The sequence below is a fragment of the Cyprinus carpio genome, chromosome A6 (assembly GCF_018340385.1).
Source record: "Cyprinus carpio isolate SPL01 chromosome A6, ASM1834038v1, whole genome shotgun sequence".
NCBI lineage: Eukaryota > Metazoa > Chordata > Actinopteri > Cypriniformes > Cyprinidae > Cyprinus > Cyprinus carpio.
In genome coordinates this window covers 18035298-18053584 of record NC_056577.1, presented here as the reverse complement: position 1 = coordinate 18053584, position 18287 = coordinate 18035298, and the positions used below count along the sequence as shown (strand labels likewise).

The 18287-nt window shown below is 41.4% G+C and overlaps 1 pseudogene; it reads right to left on the bottom strand.

Moving 5' to 3' along the window:
* Positions 1–18287, bottom strand: part of LOC109061296 — a 49493-nt pseudogene that overhangs the window by 19261 nt on the left and 11945 nt on the right.

Genomic DNA, 18287 nt, shown 5'->3' with positions numbered 1-18287 from the left:
GCGGAGCTACAAGACGAGGTGTGTCTGTCACACCAAAGTCAGACACAGTAGGAAAGAATCTGTGTGTCACAGATCTCTCGCTCCGTCTTCAGAGATGTGCCGTTTAGGTTGCGGGCAAGGCCATGGCCACAATAGTCATTCAGGAGAGAGGACGCTGGCTAATTTGGTTGAATCTCTCTGTCAGAGAAAAGGAAGCCATCTTAGATGCACCGGTCGTCGCAGAAGGCATTTTCGGTTCAGCGCTGACATGGATGCAGAAGAGAGGTGAGGAGAAGAAAAGGGATGACGAGACCTTGCAGCTCTGCATGCCAAGGGAAAGACGCAGACTGCACCCCCGCCACCCTCCTCTGCAGACTTTTCTGCAGGCTACAGCTCACCCACCCCCCAGCTTTCGCATTCCTAGGCGACAGAGACCACGTGTGAATGCAACAACAGTTCAGAGCGTCGCACCTGAGCAGAAACCCGCCTGGCCCAGGAAAAATTATCCGCGACAGCTCAGAAAGACCAGCAGGCCCCTCACCCTACCCAGGTGATGAGGAGGAAGAAGAAGGCAGTTTGAGCGGGTCTTCCTGAGGGAAGGGGGCTCACAGCCCCCCCGTTCTCCAGTCTTCGACCCTCAGTTGTTCAGCGTTCAGCAGAAAATGTGTTCAGATGTTTACAGATGTTCTGTGGGGAAACCAGAGCCAAGTTGGTCCAGGGGATGCAGAGCAGTAAAGAGAATAAGAGATGATGCAGTGGTGTACACCCACCCACTAGTCACAAGCACTTTACATGCTCAAAGTTCAATAAAGTTCCACTGTTTCCCCACAAATGTTTGCAATACATAATGCACACCAGAAAATGTTGCAAAAACACTTTATCAGACACACAACGTACACACCACCTCGTGGAGTTCGCATCGCTCCAACTGAAGGTGGTGAGCCATGTAAACTCTGTCATCAGCGCAAAGTGTGTGCGCATGCGCAGTACAGACCACAAACCCATTTTCAACTCGGCCATACAATGGCGCCGGAATGCTGCAGATAAACTATTGGCGAGAATGCACGCAGTTTCGTTGGGTGCTGAGAACAGTACAGAATGGTTACAGACTGCAGTTTGCCACTTCTCCCGCGCAGTTCAAAGGAATAATTTATTATCAGGTGCGGGGAGCATTAGTACATGTTCTTCAGGACAAGATTACCTCCCTGTTGAACAAAAAGGCAATAAGAGTTGTTCCTCCAGAGGAAAGTCAAAATGGGTTTTACTCGAGATACTTCCTAGTCCCGAAAAAAGGGACTCGACCTCTCCACCCCATATTAGATCTTTGTGCACTGAACAAATACCTAAGGAAGTACAAGTTCAGAATACTCACCTATTCTTCACTTCTGAAACTGGTGCGCCCAGGCTATTTGTTTACATCAATCGACCTGAAGGATGCATATTTTCACATAAGAATATATCCACTCCACAGGAAATTTCTGAGGTTTGCATTCCTTGGCATGAATTTGGATAGTGGAGGCAATTTCTCTTGCATATTCCAGTAAAGGTCTTACGACTCCATCTGGTTTACATGCTCATTCAACGAGAGGAATGTCAACAACATGGGCCCTCTTTAAGGGGGTCATGTTACAAAATATCTGTGAAGCGGCGATTTGGTCCTCACTGCACACGTTTGCGAGGTTCTATAAACTACAGCGCAAACGTTTGCACATGCCGTTTTGAGCATTGGATCTTAAGTGTTAACCAGCCCTCTAATAGTTTCTTTGGTTGGCAGGAGACTTCGAGACAGGCTATCTGGCAATACGGGAGTTAGGATATCCCATAGTGAGACACCGAAACAAATGCTTGAAAGAGAACATAGGTTACGTTGTGTACCCCCGGTTCTCTGATAGCATTAAGTGAGCTGTCTCACCAGAACACCCTCCTCTTGCTGTGCGAAGCGAGGAAGAGGTGTGCTTGTTTTGAATGTTGAAATGACGTTGCATCGCTCATTTTATACCGAGAGGAGGGAGCCACTTCCTGGCCGACGACCCAACCGTCTTGCCCCTCTGCCAGCCAATTGGGGCCGCCGCAGTAATGGAATTGGGCTCCTGAGTCGCTAGAATATGCGGAAGGGGCATATCCCATAGTGAGACACCTCACTTAATGCTATCAGACAACCGGGGTTACGCAAGTAACCTATTGTCACGCAGTGACATATCGATCTTCTACTGGTCACACGTCTTCAAGTGATGTGAATTCCCAGGTAAGAGTTCACCAAATTTTTCGGCATGAGCTTGCGTTTACGGTCCTGATGCATTCGCATGTGCATGAATGGAAGTCAATGGAACGAAAAGTGCAGAGTGACTGCCCTTTCACATTGCTCTTTTCATTCCATCGACTTCCATTCATACGCATGCAAATGCGTTATCAGTTGAAAAAATAAAGACTAAAGAACGTGGTTCAAAAAAAGTTGGCCAAGAAGAGTCTTTGTTAAACAAAATCATCTGATTTTACAACAGTGAACTTCAACTTCAGTGGCTAATAATTCAATGAAAGTGAGTACCATCAGTGTATAACAGCTTACATTTTGGTCTTTCTCAAGAAAAGATGTAATTTAGCTTCAAAAGACTCATGAGTTGTATGGATCACTTTTATATTATATTTAAAGCTTTTGCATTCTTTTTGAAGATTCAAAGCTTTAGACATTAATGTATGTAATTGATAAAATAAGTAAAATTTTTGGTTGCACTACTCCTTTAAGAAAAATAATACACACCCTTTTCTGGATGTTGTAATCTGTAAGTTGAAATAAGCGACACAGCTTTTGAGGTTTTGAGGTATGCTAAGAACCTATAGTATTCATTCTTTTGCATGAGCACACATACTATCACAATATGAAAAAAAAAAATGTGCATGTGTGTAACAATCTAACACAGTTGAGGCAAAATGATCAAACACTCTTATGTGTGTTTATTTGATACCCATTTGTCTATGGCCCTTTCTTCCCGCTGCAATAAAGCTCAGCTAAAATTTCATATATCAAAATGGAGGTGATCTCTGCTCTCTACATTATAAAACTGTCACCTGATGAAAGGATGTAGAAGAAAGAAGCTGCAATGACTCCATCATCAGAAGACCCCAACCCTGTCCTGTCAGATCCATGGATCCCCTCTCAAAGAGAAAATGTCATAGACCACTGACATATTATACAAGTAAAATGAAGACTGTTGAAGGAGGAACCTGAACAGCAAATATATCGAGACACACTCTTTCTCTCTAGTTTTGGCATGCCACATAGTTGGATAGATGAGGCAATATGTGCTGACCTTCCCTGTGTGTCAGCACTCTGGAGGACAATGTACAATGAGTCATCTAGGAGATGTGAGTTCAGGACATCAATAAATTCAATTCAAAGCAATGGGATAGGGGCTGCTGAAATTTATGAAATCTGTGAAATCCTTTGAATACTATAATTAACTCCAGCTGCCAATACCGTATGTATTTATTATAGCATGCTGCTCAAGCAGGATTGACACTTGTATACACTGGTGAAAATGAATGGGACATGGTACATAAACAGACAGACATGTTGTACCTAGAGTTAAGCTCTACTTTCTCTGCATCAAAGCAGGGCCTGCAGTGCATTGCCTCTTTCAGTTTGTCCCTTAGCTAATTCTCAGTGCAGATACTCTGCTGTTAGCAGGGGTAAAAGGCTGGCTCATGCTAGCCTCCAAATTCACACAGGCCGTATAAAGACGATGGCTAGCTACCACATACTTGGCTCACATGTCCGATAGACTCCTGTAAAGCACAAAAAAATATTACAACCAGCAGGAGCAATTTAATTTTCTTAACAACAATTTTCCTTGCTTTCCCAAGGAAATGTGTTTTGTTCACAGCTGACGAGAGCCAGATGGTCCCAAAACTATATTGTGATCTGGGAATAAACCCTTTGAACGGTGTCGTGTCTGATTAAGGGTCGTTGAACATTTTCTCTGCTGTCCATGTGTTGAGTAATCCACATTACACCAAATTACTCAACAATGATCACAGCATTTACACAGGCCGAGCCCTCATCAAGCTTGGCTCTGATGGATGGCTCAAGACTAATCTGAAGGGCAATCTAACAATCACATATCCCCGGACGATGCGGTCAGGATGGGTGAGGGGTGACCCAGGTGACCCACCACGCTTTGATCCCAAGCGGGGATAAATGGTGGGTGGGTTTGGAAAGAGGGTTCTGGTTGCAAGCTACACTCACCTGTCAGCGAAGGCCCGCAGCTGGGTTAAAGAATTTTGCAGGATAGTCGGCCTGGTGCCACGAGAGATTGCACCACGGGCTTGCCTCGTGGCCGTTTCGGGAGGTATTCATCTGTGGGAGAGCGACATGGCCATATGGTTTGGCAGGTTCGGGTAATAAGGAGGGTGGCAAAGAGGTTAAAGATGTTTTCATTATAGATACACACATATGAACAATAATGAATGCACCCACACATACAAGCACATGGCTAGACTTTTACAGAACTAGCTAGGTGCACATACTCACAGAGAATCACATACACAAATGGTGCTGTAAATTTTTCTTGAGTCTATGAGGCTGAAATAGGCTACACGAGCTCCTTTCATATCACCAGATGTTTGCACCGAGCAATGAATTCTAGCTCTTTTTTTTTCCAATCCACTGGAATGGTTTCACAGGAAACAACAGCTGAGAAAATCACAAACAATGATTTAAAACAAAAGGACGGTGTCCAGACTGACAAAACAGGCACCAGGGCAGAATTCCACAAGTTCCAGAGTTGAGTTTTCATTGGGTTGGATTAAGGAAAGATTTTCCTTAAACTGTGGATTTGGATAAAAACACACACTACAGATCTCTCCTTCCTTTCCTCTGTCTCTTTTTCCTCCTCCCTCTCACCTCAGGTTCCCTCCTGAGTCGCGTGTCCCTCTGCTCTGCCTCCTGTTGTGCCTTCTGCAGGCTTTTCATCAGGGCCTGATTGGCTTCATTGGCTTCCTTCAAATTGTTCCCGGAGCAGCGCATTGACCTGGCTCAAACCAGAACCACCTGTGAAATCTATGGAACTCTTTGCAGAGCACTGTATCCCGGGACCTCCACCTGTGAAGCCATGAGCCAAACTTTGTGCATGATCTCACCCCCCTCCATTGCGTGTGCCCCTCTGAGCCCTATCAGCATCTAAGTTTACAGGCTCATAAAGGCCCATGTCACATTCTATATCGCCAGTCACGCTTAGATGGGAATGTGCGTGACAGTTTTATAAAGGCCATGTCAGCTCCAGCCTAACTGCCACCAGACTTGCTTGTCAAATAGTTTACAGGGTTATTTACACTAATTCATGGCCAGAATCCACCCAGTTAACATACAAAGATTGACGCCAGGGTGTAACGGCAGTAAGGGCGATGAACAAAACGATCATCAAAGGGGTGAGGAAAGGAACAGAGAGAGACACGATCAAAGCTACAAGAATGTGTAAATTGCTCATGATTCTGTGTTTTGGCTTAATTCTGCAGCTTGTGCCCCTCTAAGAAAACGCAAAGCTGAGGCAGACAGCTTAGCAATAGTGTAACAAGCGTAACATTTCTGCCCTGCTGAATCTCAGTTAATTGTGGCATGTTATGAAGTTATCATGAGCCGTGGTACAGTTGACTTCCTATGACTCTGACATAGGAAATTAAATAAATTGTGTTACAAGACTGCAGAGCCACAGATGATTGGATGAACTGCACTGTGCAGTGTGCTCTCTGACAGAGGCACTAAGGTGTAAAAATGAATTTTGAAGCTTGGCAGTGGGGCAGCCCAGAATTTGCCATAACTGTTTCAATATGGGCGAGTGGGCACAGTAAATCATGTTCTTGCCCTTAAGGTTGCTGCCATCTGGGATGGTAGGTTGGCCGGCACTCTTTTGTATGAAGTGCAGTAAAATCTGTTTGGCAAAGCTGGTGAACTATGCTCGTGTAATTAAGCCCATGACAAACTGGATAGCCTTTTGTTTTTGACACCCCTTCTAAAACTATTCATTTCCAGGTATGTGCTGTGTGGGGATTGAAGTAGGCAGCTAGTAATTTTATGTGGCAGCAGTTCAGCATTTCACCCTTTCTGATATATGCTGTTCATTGTGTCGTTTCTCAATGTTTGAATGGTGAAGTACCCTGGTGGAAAATTCAGCTTAGGTGGTGGTTACTTCTGTTTTAGAACATGGAAGCTGGTTTCTAGCTGGTCTGAGGGGCTCAACATTAACTCCAAACTGGTCATTAGCTGGTCTATTCACATTACAGCCCAGTTGGTTCCAATTGGTTATTAGCAGGTTTGAGCTGGTCATTAGTTGGTCCATGCTTTTCATTAGTTTTCCAGTCTGGTCTACAGTAAGTTAGTAATGTGCATTAGCTGGTCATTGGTTACTCCATGCCGTTCATTAGGTGATATAAACTGGTATTTAGGTGGTGCAGCTGGCAGACCATCTTGGTTCAGCTACAAGGTCATACTAGTTTGTGGTGGCCATGTGGTTTTTGAAACAGCTGGTTTTTTTTAGGAAACCAGGTACCATGTTCTAAAACACAACTACCATCTTAAGATTGATTTTCCAACAAAGTAAAAGGGTAAAAAAAGAAACAGAAGAACTCTCTGCAAGTTTTATCATTCTCTTTTCATAAAAGTACAATTCTCCTTTGGTTCCAATAGCAAGTCTGGAGGTACTACTTGGCTGATTTTGCCCATTCGCCTTCATTTTACCTCTCAGTCTGCCCGCTGGCATATTTCTCTGCACCTCTCACTGTCAGAAGTGCAAATCACTCTTATTCTTACCATTTCTGCTCATCCTCCAGCAGTGCAAGTTTACTTTGGACATCCATACTGTGTTCCTGCTCAAAGCGCTGGAGGCGAGAAACGGGGTGCTTGAAAAAGTCTAAGGTGACTGGAGCTAAATACATGGACAGAGGCAGGTTTATACCTAACACACCAGAATTCCGTGCACAACACCTTTACAACAAACTAAAGTCACAGGAGCAAATAATATATTTTTGTTTAAAATTAAAAAGTTCCACTGAATATTTGTGTGTGAAGGCATAATATGTTCTACACCAGTAAAGGTGTGTGAAGTTCTCCATTGAGATGTACCGGGAGCCTCAGGTCTTCTCTTGACTCTGAGGTTTTCTTCAACACCTTCTGCTCTAGATTTCCACATCTCTTCTTATACTGGAGCAACTGTGGAACACAGACACATACTTCTCACTCAAACTTAAGATGGAGCACAATCCTAACTATACCAAAGTTTCATTGTTTCTTTTTGATATATATATTCCATTTTTCCCCTCAAAGAATCTTTCCCATCTTTGACAAAATCAAATGTGCTGAATGAGACCACATCTAACAGTGGACCTTTGCCTGTAGTTTCTGCACCAGCTGAGCCCTGTCTATGTTGGCTCTCCTAAAAGGCCCGGAGCTTCAGCCTATAAGATCGTCCTTCCCTCTCTTAGCCAACCCTGATCTGCGCCACACACTCTGCTGTTTGAATCTCCTGACTGCACAACAGCAACTGCTCCAGCTGCAAAGACATATGCACACATTACACTGCTTTATCAACTTTTAGTCCCTTTATGGCTGTTCACAGTTTGTATTTAGTTAGTGATATTTACAATGAAAAATGGCTTCAAAAATTTAAAGACTAAAGTATTCTTGTTGTAAGTTTAACTTTGTGCACACCCTTCAAATATTTCTTTTCTTGTTTTAAGCATACCCTTACCAAAAAGTAGTATACTTCAAGTTTATTTTATTAAAGTATACTTAAGTAAAGTTCAAGTATATTTAGACTTTTTGTAAGTATAAGTCAAGTATACTTAAAAGTAAATTTTAAGTATATTTCTGAGAAGTACATAAAGAGCCCATTTCTGAGAAGTACATAAAAAGTAAAACTAAAAGCATACTTTCCTATTTTTAGTTTAAAAGAAGTATACTAATAGCACACTTAAATAGACTTCTTTTTCGTAAGGGTAGCCACCACTAGATTTATGTTTTTAGAGTTATCTATGAAACAAGAAAAAAAAAGTTAATTTAAAAATATAGGTCAACCTGTGGCTAGTTGTCACAGAGGTAAGTCACAAGCTTCAAATCATATTTCACATTCAATTAGGCAAGAAGTTAGATTTCAAACGAAGGTTAAAACTGTAATCTAAGGCCAAGAGTATTTTTAACAAGTATCAGACTGAGGCAAGGTGTCTTATGTGGTTTTAAATTTTACACATTTATAATATATAATTTGGCTTCACATTTTTTGCCATGTTACTGCAACTTTACATTTTTGCTGTTTCATGATTTATGATTTATGAAAGGCTGTTTAATGGTAGGTTTTCAATGTGACAACTGCCCTGCTAAAGGGTCAGTGTGTGTTCAATGAACTGTATCTTTTATCCTGAGCAAGCAGAAATTTCAAATCCTTTTTTTTTTTCTGTAGTCAAGACTTTAAATTGTGTGCCTTTACCAGAAAAGGACTTAAACCCGCTCTGAGAAATAATCATTGCAGTAAAAAGTGTGACACCTGCCCCAGTCTCTCTGAAGTATTAATATCATGCAGGTTTTGATTCTATTCTACATTTAGGTACTTTTGACCTAAATTTATACACTGAACCAACACAGATAGTGGGTATAGAGAGGAGGAAAGTTGTCTGTCACATTTGCGGAGTGTTTCTCCCTTGATTCCCATCTTTCTATGGAGTCTTCAATCTCAGTGTACCAATACCCCTCCAACCCCCCCACCCCCCATCTTCCTTTAACACACCAGTGCATTTCATGGTGCCAGACACCCAGTCCCTGCTAACAAAAACCACAGTTTTCTCTCAACACAACAACATGCTGCCTCATCTGATTCAAACAAAGCAAGAAAAAAAAGAGAGCGAGGGGTAGAGAGAGTAAAAGGTCACCCTTCACCCTTTCTCAAAGATGTATGAAACAAAAAATACACAAGTCTTCAGGTCATACTACAGGTCATACTGAAATCTCAGGCTAGCACTCATCAGCTGTTAAGATGAACAGCAGCCTCTACGACAATAGTCCCCCGTTCCCAACTGGAGCCAAGGACTTCGCAAAACTTAATAAAACATGTTCAAACAGTCATTCTGAGAGATTTGATTCCATATACTACAAAGAGGGGGCAAACCAGCACCCGCCTCGAGCGGTTTTTGGGGTCCAGGGCTCTTAAGAGAACAGGGACTTATTATATGGCCCGTTGTTAAGGTGACAGCTTTTGAAAAGCGAACAGAAAAAGAAAAAAACATGGGTGGAGGACGAGTCAGAAGAGAGATGGGGGTCACTGGGTGCAGCAGCAGCTGTGTTTAAAGGCTCCTTTGGAAACAGCTGCACCTACCCTATTGATTATGTATCTTTGCAACTATTTTGGCACAATTAGAGGCAATTTGTGCTACAAACACAAAAAAACGTTTGATGCAAAGTCATGAAATAAATGGCACTTGCACACAAGCATATTTTTTCTGCCATTAAAAGCATATAGGGGGTCAGGGGTGCAGCACAGCACACCTCTAGTGAGTACGTACCTCTGTATGTAACATCCATAAAATACATTTGCTCCAAAAAATAAATAAATAAATAAATAAATAAAATAAATAAAAACTAGCAAAGTTGTTTTGTGAGACATTTCCATTGCAAACACAGTGACACAATGTCTCAATACGAGAAACTGCAAGACAAAATTGCCAGAAACAAAAATCATGACTGTGAGGAATCATGTTCACATTGTAAAGATATAACAAAGGCATAATTATGATGAACAAAGACAGTTGCAAGATTTAAAACTCACATTTTGGGACTTTTCATATTTTAAGACTGTGAGACGACAGTCACAATTAAACGCAAAAACAAAAATCATACCTCTAAGATATATTCACATTGCGTATTGTCCATTTTGTGAAAAAAGTTGTAATTGTGAGATAATACAGTAATTTACATTGTGAAACACAGTCAGCAATTATAAGAAATAAAGTCACACTGCAAATATTAAAGTGATGTTTGGGGAGATTATGGTTCATATTATGAAATATAAAAGTCAGATTCTGACACACACGAACGACAATTGAGAATCAAAGTCAGAATTACGAGATTAAAGTCACCTTATGATAGATATAGAGGTGACTTTCAGATATACTGTAGAGTCATACCTTTTTATTCAGGCAGAGACAGGCCTCCATACGATTAGGATATATGATTATGCAAAACCATTACTGGTTGTTTGAGCTCATGAAATTTTGGAAATTATATATTATATATATAATTAACACAATGGTTAGGAATTTGATTTTGTGGATTCGGTATCCTGATGGACAGGCAATATCATGGACTCCCCTATGTATAAGTAATATATAGCCAATATATATAGAGTTTTACCAAACATTAATTTCCCCAGGAACTTCGAGAGAATGGAATCAACTTGCCTCTAATTACTGTCCAGAACAAACTTTTCCAATTGCAAATCTTAACAATAAACCATGTTAAAAAAATGATCTCAGATTTTGCTACTGAAGGAAACTTTACCAGCAGCATCAAAAAGACAGGAGGGTTTGATTGTGAAGCAGGGCTGATGGATGATGCAATACATGTGTTGAGAGATTGGATCCTTCTTGCTAGCGGCACTAAACAAACCCAGCATTATGATGGCATTAATTCAAAGAGCTGGTATCCCTTTCAGGTGATGCAGCCATGATCACTGCCGCCCGAGATCAGTATGCTGGAGGCGTCTGATCCAGGGAAGAGATGCTGTCAACTCTGTTAGAAGGCCAGCACTCAGCCACTTTGTGGCAGAGTATCGCTATAAGACGTACATTCAAACAGGGTGGTGCCACATGACATATGGTCGTGTTAGCCACTGGCGTTTGTTCGGAATTTGATACTAAGCCTTTATACAATGAGGCGAAGCACATAAGTCATTTTTAACAAGTCTTCCTTTTTATTACCAAACAAGGGCAAGGCATGTCACGAGAGGGTGTATGGACTCTAGGGGATACAGCACATAACACAGGATGACCATTCTTCACTGGTTGACGCAAAACCCATGCAAAAAACAAAAGGCAAATTTACTTTGTGCAGCTCTTTAGAATGCAGTATAATAATTGCCCCAAAAATTCATAAATATGGGGGCAAATTATGCCCCTTGTATGAGTTTTGTTCTCTATTTTATATTTGCATCATATTCTACAATTAACCAAAATCACATGAGCAAGAGAGCTGTTTTTCCTGATATATCAATCATGATTGCAGATATGATCATAGGAAAAATTTTTTAATTTTTTTTTAACAACAGCTCTATTAAAAACCTCTGTAAAGCCTTGTCATATACACTTCCTGTAAATCATACAGGATTACAGACTTCCTATCAAACTACTTCCTATAACATCCTGTAGCTGTACTGTGCTGTAATCCTGTACTGTAGCTCTCAAATTAAATGGTTACAACCAAACACGATGAAAAATCAAATGATGGTTGAAGTGAACTGAGTTCTAACCAGCGCTGTTGGGCACTTTATTTGATTTTGAGAGCTATCAGTTTAGAAGCGTTTAGGTTTTCTCAAACAAAGCTATTGTATGCCTTATAATTTCATTGCACTCGTATGTTGAGTTTGGACCTTTTTTGAGCTTGACAGACCATCCCTCTGCAACTTTGCTGATGTAATAAAAAGCTTCAACAGAGAAAAAAAAGACATGAACAGCATAGAAGTTTTTACATGTACCTCATTCATAAACCTAGCATAATTACACAATGTTTCTTTAAGCCCCAGTATCGATAAAGGGGTGTTTGAACTCGCATCACTTTCATTTGCATCATTGTTTAAGAATGACATCTGTGTCAGAGAGAAGTGTGACCAAGGCTTATCACACTATCCACTGACAACCCACTGTACAGTATATGTACTTCTTACAGCCTCAGCAGAACAGGCCTTCTAGAATGGCCTCTGAGGGACCCCTAATGCAGGAGGGGCCCCATTCCAAAAATCCTCGCCTTATCATTAAGGTCACCTTACTGGCATTTTACAATAACGACTCAATATATTGCAAAAAGGACCGGATACATGGTTATATTGTCCAGTTTTTAATGTATCTATTCCCCAGGATTCCCAGTGTCTTTATTTGGAAAGAGATGAGGCACGTGCTTGCCCTCTCTCTAAAATGTGCTTTGTGTTAGCATTTTTTATATTTACTGAACTATTTATGTTTGTGCCACTCCTTGTATTGTCTCTCGTTTGATTTTTACATATTTCACATACATCAAGGAACGGCCAGCACTTTGATTCATCTGCCAACAGAGAGACCATTTTGTTTCAACGGCCACTTGAAAGCTCTTTGCACAAGGGCCAAAGAATATTCGGCTTCTCCCTCCATGTGGTCATAAGAGTGGATTGATCCTCTAATCTGATGGAGAAAACATATATTAGAATCATGTTCATTTTCCGTCAAGCGTTCCTGGAGGTCTCCAACTCTGCACAGATGGGTGATTCCACTGAAACATGGACTCTGTCAAGCTACTCTTAAATTAAAATCAAAACATTCCACATTTTCAATTTAGATTTAGGAGGATTTTTATGGCATTTCTTGTAAAACCAATAACACAGTTAGAAAATTTCATAAGCACAGTGCTATAGCAAATCTTCTCTGTTGAAGACCGGTCAGGAGATTGTCCATTTGTCAGACGCATCGCGCACTTACCACCGCCCTGACACACTTTCGAGGGTCACCCACTCACGACATTTAACCACCCCCCACGCCCCCAACTGAATTCTTTCACATTTCCTGATTCCAAAGTTGAAAAATGGCACACACGCATTTTCTATTGTATTCACTATCAGTTACCCTGCATGGTCGCTCCAAACCTGTTGTCTTTCTTCTGTTGAATGCATAAAATGAATCAATACATAAGAAAGAAGATGCCACGAGATTTGGAGATGGAACGTAAGGGGTAAGTAAATGATGACAGAATTTAATTGTGGGACGAAAACTATCCTTGTAAATTTCTGATGAAAAATCCTTTCATCATCTACCCACCCTCATGTCGTTTCAAACCTGTATGACTTTTTTTCTTGGAGGACACTTCTGTGTTCCACTGAAGAACAAGAGAGATGTGCCAGAGAATTTGAATGATGTAGGGTGGATGGTGATGTAACGTAAAGCCGCTTTAATTTTTTAAAGCTGCTCTCAAGTCTTTAGAAAAAATAGGTGATCTGGTTTTTACAAACACACCAAATATGCGCAACCCCTGGATTTTTGTTGCTTATGGGCTAAAAAGAGCCAAAGCTCAACTCGACACCCATTTATCTATCACTCAAACAAATAATACAGCAGTAGCCAGATTCAAGTAAGCTTTATGTCTTGCTGCTGGACATGACAATGGTCTTGGACTTAAAACTAACCACTTTGGCAGGAATTGCCACATAATATAAATAGCAAAAAATGCCGAATTATCTTTATTTTATTAATGTAATGTTTCAATTGGTTTTTTTATAAGTATTTAATTACTTATCAAGTGTTTATTTTTTATTACCTAGATAGCATAAAGCCTATGATTAAACTTTAAGGAGCAAAAAAAACAAAAAAAAAACTTAACAAACCATATACTTAGAAAAACAGAACCAGATTAACGGGGGGAGGGGTATAAATAATTGTGGATGCGGATGTATTACATTATTGTTTGAATGAGCGTTTGTGCGGTTTACTTTCACTTTTTGATTTCGCAATCACACATACTCTGTGTAAAGGGAGCAGGCCATCCCAACAAGATCAGATATTTGTCAATGAGCTCAGGAATCTAGATTGAGGCAGCCAATACTCAAGCATGCTGTTGTCAGTCATCTCTCCTTATTCGTGACCTGTGATCAGACAAATATCTGACTCCTGCAGCTCTTGTTGGATTGAATGGGTTGCCAATGTCCACGTTTTTTCCACAGAATTGGCTACCTTTTAAAACTGTTGCCATGGGTGATTTTCCCAAATGGGTTAAAGGTTTGGGAATATCTAGTGCTACTCGTAAATGAACCATTTGATGCTGATACTGCTTGTTTCATTCGACCGATGATAAAACTTCTGGAGCGTTGGTTACAGCATTAACTGTTCCCTCCTGGTGTGGAAGTGACCGTGTCCAAACTCAATCCAAGCAGCATAAGTCCTTAATATTTCAAAGCAAAACGGGCTGAAAAGCACATCTCTTTCATTGTAACGACTTAGTGTATTTATAAAGAAAAAAAGACGACTCTAAACACTAGCATTTCTATTTTCCTGCTACTTATTGTCGTGTTATTTATTATAAATAATATAAATATGACCTTTCTAAACCACTGATTCTCTTTTTCTTTTCTGTTCTATGGACTGTTGTTTTTTATTAAACATGAACCCTCTAACCAAGTATTCCTTAGTCTTTTTCTAATTTCTTATGGTTTCTTTTAGATTATAAAAAAAGGGGGGAAAAATCTTGCTATGTATACTGTTAGATGAAGCAGCCCCGTTTCCACCCTACAAAACCCTGAACCCTATGTCCCTTTTGGAAAAACTAAAATATGGTCACCCTAGAGTCGCTCATCTGCTGTGGAATTGGTTGGGGTTACAGCTACGTGAAAAAGCTTCTCAATGGCCTGAACCCCGAAGCCTTAATAACGGGAAATTAATTGCTAGTGGAATAATCTGTCAGATTCCCAAAACAACAAGCTGACGTGGACGTACAGTTCTATACATCGTACCAAGAAACCCGCTTCCAACAAAAAGTTGTGCGTCAACACGGAATTGGAATACGTTTCCAAATCTCACCTCAAGTCTGCTATTTTAGTTCACCATAGAATATACGTAGACATAACATATCAAATGTGGAAAAAGTGAGGCCATTTTGAAATGTCATTGCCAAACTATTAGGTCATTTTGGAATTTCATGAGAGATACCCATCTCCAAATAAAAGTTGGGACCGGTAGCAATAAGAGGCGGAGGAAAAGGTAATGTAGTGGACTATTAAGGAACAACCCTCGGGAGGACCAATTTGCAATGCTTATTAGGTGTCCAATTGGGCACGTTGATTGGGCTATAAAAAGAGGCTCTTCTCCCAGAGGTGGCAGTGATCTCTTAGAAGACAAGGATGGGCACAGAGGCTCACCAAGTTCACCCAATGCGTGCAGCGAAAAATAGTGAAGAAAGAAATATCAGACAAGGAGGTTTATCAAGATAAAAAGTTGCACCCAAAGAGTTTGAAGTTATCATCATCTACAGTCCATATAATATAACTCCAAAGATTCAGGATGCTAAATCTGGAAACACTCTCTGTGGTAGGGTTCAAGGCCGGGGGGACGAGAGACCACGAAAAAACAAAACTGGATAGCCGTGATCTTGGGGACCTTCGATGGCACTGTGTAACATAAGGAATGCCACTGTAATGAACAAAGCACAACAACATGGGCTAGAATACTTCCAGAAATAGTTGTTGGTGAGTACAAATCCACATGCATTCGCGCGTTGCAGCTCAACGCTATAGGTCGCGAAAACAAAAAGAAGCATATCTGAAAAAGATCCAGAAGCGCAGGCGTTTTCTTGCTGGAGCCAAGGCTCATTAAAAAGGACCGTGGGCAACAGTGGAACACAAACTGTTCTGTCATTGTCAGACGGACTAAAGAGGACAAGGACAACTCAAGTGCTTATCGCGCGCAGTCAGAAGCCTGCATCTCTGATGGTTCTGGGGGCACTGCGTGATGTGGCCTGGGCACAACTGACACTCTGGAAAGGCGACCATTCAATGCTGCAAGGTACTAAATTCTAGAAGCAACATATGCTCCCATCCAGACCGTTTCGTTCTCTTTTCATTGGGAAGACCTTGTCTTTTCCCACAGACAATGCCACGAACGACAGTTACTGCATCCATCTTACAGAACCATATGGTGCGCGTAAGAATCATAAGCAGTAGGCGGCATGTCCGCTGGTGGATGCCAGAGACGTGACTGACTAGCGACTAGGCCCGGACTCTGCAAGTCCCGAGTCTTTCACCCATACTGCGAAAGCATTTGGGGTGGATCATACAGCGGACCGATGGGCCAAAGGAAGACCGCTAGACAGTTTGGAGACTCTCGGCAGCCTGTATAAGCCAAGAAGTGGGACAAATAGCTAGTCCTAAACTTGGAGCAAACTTGTCTCCCGCAGTCCCCAGATAGTTTGCAGACCTGTTATAAAAAGAAGAGGGGCTGCCACACAGCGGTTAACACAGGCCTGTCCCAACTTGTGTTTGAGATGGTGATGCCATCAACTTTAAACATCAACTGTATTTTTCCACTTAAAATGATACATTGTTCTAGTTTAAACCATCTTGATATGTCATCTAGTTGTATTCGAATAAAATATTGAAATTTGAAAACTCTTCACATCATTGCATTCTGTGGTTATTCACAATTGGTACAGTGTTCCCAATTTTTGGAATCAGGTTCGGTGTGTTACGATATATTAAGATATATATATATATATCTAGATATAAAGCAACCACCTAAACAAACTTCCCCATAATTCATGCTAACTTCAGTGCTATCTCACACACGTGCAAAATTCACTAATGCTACGCAAACATTCATAGAACTTAAACATCTAAACACAAAAACTACGCCCATCCCTTGTGTCTGCTGTCCTCTTTTTAACTCATAGGCCCTTCTCCCTGTCCCTGATGGAGTGCTGGCCTGCTGAGAGACTCCCAAGCTGATTGTGCAAGTGTTTTTGCTGAGCCAGTGTGACTGATACACATCTGGCCACGAATCAGAGAGCTGAGAAGCTCCCAAGCTCAGAGCCCCCACGGGAGCCCCCCAGGCCAAAACCAAACAACCCCTCACCATGGAGCCTGTTTGACCACCAGTCACACGCTGCGTGGAAGGTAGACCTACTGGGCGGTTAAAAATGCCGGACACAGGCAGTGTCCCAAGCACAAAACATGCAAACACGCAAAACAATGTTCGCCATGCACAATATGTGCATCACTGGGCTTGGAATTTACAGGTGACCTGCAAACTGCATCCGCTATGTCAGGGGGTCAAGCGTAAACAAAACAAGTGAACAAGTATAAAAATCATACGAACCCCATCCAGACGTCGTACTTCTTTCAGGAAGACCTTGTTTTTCCAACATGGCAATGCCAGACCACATCTGCATCAATTAAAACATCATGGGTGAGTGAAAGAAAGCTAGGAATCCGGGTACTGAAATGGCCAGCCTGCAGTCCAGATCTTTCACCTCATAGAAAACATTGGTGCATCATAAAGAGGGAAGATGGGACAAAGAAGACCTAAGACAGTTGCAGCAACTAGAACCTGTTATAAGCCAAGGGAATGGGACAACATTCCTTCCTAAACTTGAGCAACTTGTCTCCTCAGTCCCCAGACGTTTGCAGACCTGTTATAAAAAGAAGAGGGGATGCCACACAGTGGTAAACATGGCCTTTGGTCCCCCAACTTTTTGCGGATGTGTGTTGCTGCCATCAAATTTAAATCAACTTATTTTTCCTTAAAATGGATACATTTTCTCAGTTGTAAAATTTGATATGTCAGCTATGTTGTATTCTGAATTAAAATATGAAATTTGAAACTTTCCACATCATTGCATTCTGTTTTTATTCACAATTTGTACAAGTTGTCCCAACTTTTTTTGGATATCGGGTTTGTGGGTATATATATATATATATATATATATATATATATTATATACATCCTGCACACACGCTAAACAAACTCCCCCATACTTATTCATGCTAACTTCAGTGCTATCTCACACACGTGCAAATTCACTAATGCCTACGCAAACATTCATCACGAACTTAAACATATAAACACAACACTCCATCCCTTGTGTCTGCTGTTCCTCTTTCTACTAATATGCCCTTCTCCCTGTCCCTGCGGAGGTGCTGGAATGCTGAGAGACATCCAGCTCGATTGGAAAGCGCTTTTTGCTGAGCCAATGGAGTGATTACACATGCGGCCAAGACTCAGAGAGAGAGCTGAGAAGCTCCCCGCTCAGAGACCCCACTGCAGCCCCCAAGGCACAAACCAACAACCATCACATGGAGCACTTGTTTGACCACAGTCACCGGCTGCTGTTGGAGGGAAGGAGAAGACCTACTGGGAGGTTAAAAATGGGACACAGGCAGTGTCCACACGCAAAATGCAACACCCGATAAACATGTTCCAGATGCCCAATATGCAGGCATCAATTGCGCTTGGAATTTACAATCACCTTAAACAGCATGGGACGTAAACAACAAGTGAAACACGTATAACACATACGAACACTGTAATTTTAAAATTAAAACGTA